The sequence below is a fragment of the Petaurus breviceps genome, unplaced genomic scaffold, assembly GCF_028583685.1.
Source record: "Petaurus breviceps papuanus isolate PSGF00001 unplaced genomic scaffold, PetGlider_PUasm1.0 140, whole genome shotgun sequence".
Lineage (NCBI taxonomy): Eukaryota > Metazoa > Chordata > Mammalia > Diprotodontia > Petauridae > Petaurus > Petaurus breviceps.
The window spans coordinates 40,099,896-40,108,024 of NW_027185698.1; the positions used below are offsets into that span (position 1 = coordinate 40,099,896).

Genomic DNA, 8,129 nt, shown 5'->3' on the forward strand with positions numbered 1-8,129 from the left:
TTTTTTTTTTTCAATAGTTGCAATCAATTTATTAAAAGAGATTGGTTAGGCATCTGCAATGGTGACTTCAACTTCTACACCTGGTTCAATGCTGATAGAAGTGATCTGTTTAACAATTTTAGAAGGACTGTGCAAGTCAATAAGGCGTTTGTGGATTCTCATCTGGAACCGATCCCAAGTCTTTGAACCTTCACCGCAAGGAGTTTTTCTAGTTGTGATTCGAAGTGTCTTGGTGGGCATTCAAACAGGTCCCTTCACTTTCAAGTTCTTCTCCTTGGCTCCTCTGATTAGGTCGGCACACACTTTCTCGAGTGATTCCACGTTGCGGCTGGTCAGGGTGATCCGGATCTGGTGAATGGCCACTTCTGGCTCCACAAGGGTCTTGCCGGTGTCTTTGAATGCCATGGTGGCGGAGCAGCTTCCTGACCGACTTATTCCTCGGTGAGAGCGAACAGCGGGGAGTCAGGAGGAGGAGAGGCAGAGACTGCCGACTCCAAGCGGCTGCAGTGGCGATACCTTCACCAAAGAGCCAAATTCGGCTTTTTAAGGCATTATTCTCCTTGTTGCCTGTTTGAGCCTCTTCTGCCATTTGAGTTAGTCTGTTTTTTAAGTTGTGATTTTCCTCAGTCAGGCTGTTGATTCTCATTTTGTAATTTTCTTGCATCGTTCTCATTTCTCTTCCCAATTTTTCCTCCACTTCTCTTATCTGCTTCTTAAGGTCCTCTATGGCCTGTAACCAGCTCGTATTTTCCTTTGAAGCTTTTGGTGCAGGAGTTCTGACTTCACTGTCTTACTCCTGTTTCATGCTTCGATCCTTTTTGTCCCCAAAATAGGAGTCTAATGTTGGAATCTTCTGTCTGCTTTGTTTCCTTTGCCTGGTCATGTCGCCCCTCAGTCACTTGACGCCTGGGCTTTTTGCCACAGTAGGACTCTGCCACCAGACAGGGGAGTTTTCATCCCGAATGCTGGGATTTTCTCAGCTGCCAGAGGTATTAGATGAGTGCCCTCTCTGAGGTCTCCACACACTCTGGCAAGCTGGACACACACCCCAGGTCCTCCACCCTAGACTGCAATCCAGATCCAAACAGGTTAAAGCAAGAGCGATTACCCCTAAGACTGGTGCTTGGTCCCCCTATACTCTGCAGGCCAGGAGCTGAAGCTGCCACGTGGCACTGGCTGGCTATGCCAGCATCTCAGCAGCTTCTCACCCCAGGGGCAAAAGCCATGCACTCCTACTGGTTCCCAAAGTCCAGACTGCACTGACCTCTCACTTTGTCCTTTGCATCTATGTGTTGATAAATCTGGAAATGGCCACAGCTGTTGCTGATCTGGAGTCCCTCTGGCCAGTGGCTGGTCAGGCCTGCCCTGGGGCTAAAGCCTGGACGGGGGGCCTGGGCTCGGCTCCCAGAGCGCTGTGCTGGCCACCCTGCCAGGCTGTCCTCAGCGGGAGGGTAGCTTCTCTGTGTCATTTTGTGGGTTCTGCAGCTCCAAAGTTTCTTCAGAGTCCCCTTTTTATATGGATTGGGGAAGGTGGAAGCCAGAGCCGCTGGGAGGACCTGCTTCTACTCCACCCCCAGAAAGCATTTATTAAGTGCCTATTGTGTGCTATGCAGTTTTGTAAGTGCTGAACAGCTTCAGGTCCCCTAAGGGCCAGAAATGGTATGGTCAAGGTGTCCTTAGGAAATATCAGTAGGCCAGTCTTCAGGGCATGGAGACTGTGTAGCCAGTAAGGTCTGGAGAAGCTTGGGAGTTGGTGGCAGGGTATGTGACAAGGTCTGGTGGTCCTCTATCTCATGGAAATGAACAAAGTTGATGACTCCCACCTCATTTAAGCTGGTACATATTTTTTTACTTCCTGGGATGAGTATGGGATGAGGAAAGAAAAAGGGAAGGAAGACACCTGTATAAGAAACTGGGAAGGACAGAAGGCAAGAAATCCATAAACCAAAGGCCAAGGTAGACAACGGAACCAAACCCAAAATGAGAAACTGAGAGAGAAACCATTCAAACAGATGGAACCAACAACATGAGAACCAGACACAGAACTGGCCCCAGAAGGAAGCAGAATGGCAAATCCCCATGGAGTGACATGTGAGGCTTCAAACCTACCCTTATGGCGAGGAGGCTAAGTCTCAGCCCAGAGTATTCGAGATACAACCGGGCTTCATCCTGAGCAGCCTTTTCGTCACAGGCTCTGCCTTATCCCTCTGTCACCAGGGGAGGTGCCAAGAGCTGCCCCAGCACACAGGATGCCCAGAGAAGAAGCATTGCTGGCTGCTGGTCAGTGGTCTGTGAAACAGTCATGTTCATGTCAGAGCAATTACCTAGGAAACTCAGCAGGTTCAGCCAAGCTCAGGAGGCCTTCTAATGCCAAGGTCCTTTCTAGTTCTCATGTTTGATGCTCCGTAGCCCAAGATCTCTCCCAGATGAGACATTCTCTGTTCCAAAGTCTTCTTTCACCCGACACTGTTCTCTGTCCTCATCCAGTTGCAGTGTCCTAAGATTCTGTCCAGTTCTGACAACCTCCCAGTATCTCTGTGACTTGGGCTGGGTTGGCCTGATAGTCTTCCTTTTTTGCTACTTTAAAAGCTACCAAGAGCTAGCCCTGAAGTGCCCTCAGAGTTTCTCTCAGATGATTTGTGATGTGGTATTGCATATGCTACCCCTTCATTTATATTCCCTGGGAGCTCAGTGAACCAGACTCTTTAGAAGGAAAAAAAAACAAACAAACAAGGTCTGAAGCTGGGGAAAAAGAAAGCCATCCCACTGACAGTGATGGAAGGCTCCATGTGAATATTGCCAACTCCTATCTTATCATGCAGAGCAATTGGTGAACTAAAAGTTAAATATGAAATTGTTAAAATGACATTAAGACAGGGACACAATTTGACAGGAACCCAGGAAATTGGAAGTTAAGGTTGACACATTGATAAAGTCTTCATTCCACAACTCCTAAAAAGAGTTTCCTCTACTGTTCCTAGTGCTGCATTAAAAATGGCGGCAAAGAGGGTTTAATTTCCACAAAGTTATGACTGTGATTTAGAGCCTGGCTCCTTGACATGCCAGATAATATCTGAGAGACACATAGACTATGAGAGTTGGAAGGTACCTTTGAACATAGAGAACGATGATCGTCAGAGCCAGATGATACCTCAAACAAAGTCAAATGTTAGAGCTGAAAAAAAAAAACTGTCCAAAGGGAGAGGAACAAGCATATTTTAAGTACAATTATCTCATTTTATCATATTTCATTATCTCATCTGAACACAGAATATTAGAGCTAGAAGGGGTTTTAGAACACAAAACATAAAATGTGAGACCTTAATCTTCTAATGCAAAATATAACAACTAGAAAGGGGCCTTTGAACCTGGAATGTTAGTATTGGCAGACACCTTAGAAAACAGATTATTGGAGCTAGAAGGACCCTTAGAACACAAAACGATAGCACTGGAAGGGGCCTCAGAACACAGAACCTTAGGGCTGGAAGGACCCTTAGAACACAGAATATTAGAAGCTGGAAGAATATTAGAAAATAAGACAATTGTAAACCTCTAAGAGGACTTAGAAACACAAGATAAGCAGTTAGAAAAGACTTTAGAGTATGTTAATGCTAGAAAGGGCCTTTTGGCCCTAGAATGTTAGAGGCAGTAGATACCTTAGACTTAGAACAGAATATTAGAAATAGAAGAGATTCTTAGAAAATAACACAGAATTTCAAACCTAGAAGGGATTTGGGAAACATAAAAACATAGAAGTTACAAATAGAAGAGATCTTAGAAAATAAAACAGAATTTCAAACCTAGAAGGGATTGGGGAAACATAGAAGGTCAGAGCTAGAAGGAAAGCTGTACATGTGTATAAAGTATAAATCATAATCATATGTATGTATGTACACAATTCATATACATTTTAGTTCCATTTCATAGGGATTATATATGTATGACTGTGTATATATGTATATATACATATGCACACATATATACATATATGAATAAATATATTTATGTAGATAGTAGTACAGTAGACAGAGTGCTGAACTTGGAGTCAGGAAGACTCATCTTCCTGAGTTCAGATTTGGCCTCAGAAACTAGCTTTGTGAACCATGGCAAGTCACTTAACCTGGTTTGCCTTTGTTTCCTCATCTGTAAAATGAGCTGGAAAAGAAAATGGCAAACCATTTCAGTATCTTTGCCAAGAAAATTCCAAAAGGGGTCACAAAGAGCCAGACATAACTCTAATGACTGCACCACCACCATCACCTTTTTAATCACTTAATATGTGCCATGAGCTGTGCTAAGCACCAAGATACGAAATGCAAGAGAATATGATCCCTGCCTTTACATTCTAACAGGGGGAGACAAAACACAAAGGGGCCCTAGAAGAGGGGGGAGGCAAGAATACTCAGGAAGTGGAACAGTTGGGAGAGTAGCCAGAAATGAAGCCAATATGGCTCAGGATCTCCAAGGAATGGTGGTTCTGGCCAAGGAGTCACCAGTCAGAACAGCAGAGACAGGGAGAGTCGTCTCAGGGTGAGTGATGCTGCTGAGAGAGAGGAACAGTCTGGGCCATGAGAAAAAGGATGAGGAGCATAGAATCTTAGGTCTGGAAAAGACTTGGCCAAGATCACACATCAAGCTTGAATTCTTTCCAGGAAACTAGAACCCAGGTTTTCCCTTTTCTTTTTGACCCTTGTGTCTCGTTACACTACAATTTGCTGTTTCTCCAGATGATGCTTCTTACTCTTCATGTAGTGAGGCATGCTCAGTGAATGTGACTTTCATCATTCTGGCATCTGGTGTTGGTGCAGATTACATCTGAATGTGCTGGCTGGAAACCTGTCAATCAGATGTGTGTGTGTGTGTGTGTGTGTGTGTGTGTGTGTTCATGCGTGGGGTTGGGGGTCGTGATAAAAGAGAGATGGGAGGGACAGGAGGGTGACTGTTTGTTTATTGCCGTTCTCACTCAATCTGCTTAGAAAAGACAGGCCTATCTGTCATGTGTCTGAAATCCTTCTTCATCCCATTCTGAAAAGAGAAGTCACCAGAATGGGATTTGGGGCTTCTCGCTGCTGTTCCATCCATCTTTTCTACAAAGTCTCTGCTTCTGTCATTGGTAGCCTGACACTTTGCCTTACACCTTGTGAATCCCTGCCTTTCCCTTTGGTTCCCCCCCTCCTCTCTCCACTTACCCACATCCTAGTAAGATTCCCTACCCACCTCTTCAGAGAAGCCTTCCCTGATTATTTCAGGCCTCAGTGAGATCTCTTTTCCCTCAGCAGCCCTGGTACAAGCTGTCTGTACTACTGGGGCAGCACGTTCTGCATAACATTATCAGTTATTGATGTGTCTAGGTCTTGTTGCCTTAAACAGCCCTTGTAAGGGCAGGGACCGTGCTTTACAGTTCTGAATTTTCCACAGCACCATATATAAGCTTGCTTATGTCATAACTTCCCTCATCCCTTATCCCCCCACCTCTATCACCCAGGTGAGCTTAGGGAGCTTCCATGAGAGATAGCCCCATAACTAGGTGCTGCATACAAGTGGACTGTGGAGAGGAAATGGAGAAGGGGAGAGCAGAGGATGGGAGGGGACAGCTGTACACCTCCCCCATTTTCCTTGATTCCCAGTGTCTAAAACCCCAAAGAATGCTAAGTATGGATTTCTCAGGTGAAATTATTCTTTTCTTGATTCAGCTGAGATTTAATCTTGCTCCCCAATGGAAATGCTCCTTTCCTTGTGTGTATTCTGTCTTCCAAATTAATCCACATAACTTTTCCAATTACCATTTTACTACTTACTTTAATAAATATGTTTGCTCCTTCTCCATGACTGTCATTTGTACAATAAGCTTTTGGTGGGAGGCAGCTAAGCTGGCCAAGTCTGAGTTGTTATCTTTCTGATCTAGGGTGAGACTATTTCATATCCAGATGGTCTAGGAAAACTGTCTTTTATCCTGAACCCCCCAAAAGAGCATTGTATGACTAGGCTTCAAACATCTGATGTATAGTAAATAGATATAATTTTAACCAAATCTCTCCTTTCTGTGATCAGAGAGTGGAAGGAGGTGGTGACTACCTAGCCATGGCCAACTTCCTGCTTCCCACAGAGGTGGAAAGTGCAGACTCCCTTGGAAAAATGAAGTGGGGTATCCCCAAACTCAGATCATAAATATCCTAATACAAATCCCTGCTATACAAGGGCCAGCTTGGCTATGTTTGGTAGCTATCTGTGTTTGATGGTTATCTATGTTAGAGTCTGGTCCCTTGCTCTAGAACAGATGGGTAGATGTACTCCCTTATCTTGGAGTAATGGAGAGATGTCAAGAAGCTGGAGCTAGAAGGCACGAGTTTGAATCGTGGCTCCTCCATTTTCTAGTTGTAGGACAAGGCAATAGAAATGTGAAGGTATTACAATTACTACCTGGACAGAAAGAATATTGTAAATGACGAGCTTGTCTTAAAACACTAAAAACATGATACCTGAAAGGGACCTTGGAGGCCAACAAGACCAGTTCCCTCCTTTTACAGGTGAGGAAACTGAAGACTACTGAGGTTACATGACTTGCCTAAGGTCACACTGGCAGAAAGTGTCAGAGGCAGGATTTGAACTCATGTCCTTTGACTTTAGTGTTCTTCCCCTCTTTCAGTGTTTCCCTACATCTCTTCTTTTAGGGACCAAATGTCTTTACTATCTCTTGTGGCTAATATCACTCCAGTAGATAGATACAGGGAGAGTGAACAAGGACTCTTCCATGTTCTCTTCCTATAAACTGAAAATAATTTGTATTTTTATTATTATTAAAAGGGAGAAGATGGCTGATACATTTGTAAGTCACAAGAAGCGAGGCAGTATGTGGTACTCTTTCAGAATTGAGAACTAGGTCTTTGAATCCTTGCCATACTCTGCAAATCCTTTTTTAAATTTGTTCAGTCATTTTTCAGTTGTGTCTAACTTTTAGTGACCCCATTTAGGGTTTTCTTGGCAAAGATACTGGAGTGGTTTGCCATTTCCTCCTCTAGTTCATTTTACAGATGAGGACATTGAGGCAAACGGGGTTGAATGACTTGCCCAGGGCCACACAGCGAGTAAGTGTCTGGGACAGGCTTTGAACTCAGCAAGATGATTTTTCCTGACTTCCAACCCAGCACTCTATCTACTGCACCACCTAGCTGGCGCTACTGCAAATCCCCTAGACTGCCTTGAATCTCAATTTCCTCATCTGTAAAATGGGGATCGTAATATCTACTTCATGGATTTCTCATGAAGAAAGGGTTTTGCATTCTTTAACACGCTATCAAAATTTATTAATAATAATCTGTGGAAAAACTGACCACATGTTAAGAGATTTCATTTTCTATATTAAGTAGCTGATTTCATACTCTAGGAGAATGAAGTCAGAGAATTGTTGTTTTATCATCTCTTTCTTCTCTTCATTCAGTCCTCTATTCTCTAGTTTCCTACCTCACCCCATTTACTTGAGTTTCTGGCTCTGATTTCACAAGAGTAAATGCATCAAAGGTGTATGAAATGAGATGGCAAAGTGATTATTAATTACTTTTGTGTTTACTCATTTATTCCAAAAGCTAATTGTTGGGTTAAAAAAAAGATTATGTACCAAAAGGTTCTGATATTAGCAACTTGCATGTGCATAGCACTTAAAATCTTCATAATCATCATTTGAGGCAGTGCATACAAGTATGACTATGATCCCCCTTTCCAGGTGAGGAAACTGAGACTCAGAAACATGGAGGAATTTGCCCAAAGTTATAGATAAATAGAATTTAGAGCTGGAAGGACTTTAGGAGTCCTCTAGTGCAGAGGTGGCAAAAACTCAATGTGTGGTATTCCAAGTCAAGTGCCAATCCTGAAGTCAGGAAGACTCATTTCCCCAAGTTCAAATCTGACCTCAGACACTTACTAGCTGTGTGACCATGGTCAAGTCACTTAACCCTATTTGCCTCAGTTTCCTCATCTGTAAAATGAGCTGGAGATGGAAATGGCAAACCACTCCAGTATCTTTGCCAAAATGGAGACATAAATAGTTGGATACAAATGAAAAATGACCAAAAAACAATGGCAACAAGTCAAAACACAGCTGCAGGTATATGTTTGGTTTAGTGACCTCTGTT

The 8,129-nt window shown here is 43.4% G+C and overlaps 1 pseudogene; it reads right to left on the bottom strand.

Annotated features, from left to right (window-relative positions):
* LOC138150702 (small ribosomal subunit protein uS10-like) lies at positions 1-556 on the bottom strand (annotated as a pseudogene).
* Positions 557-8,129: the final 7,573 nt, after the last annotated feature.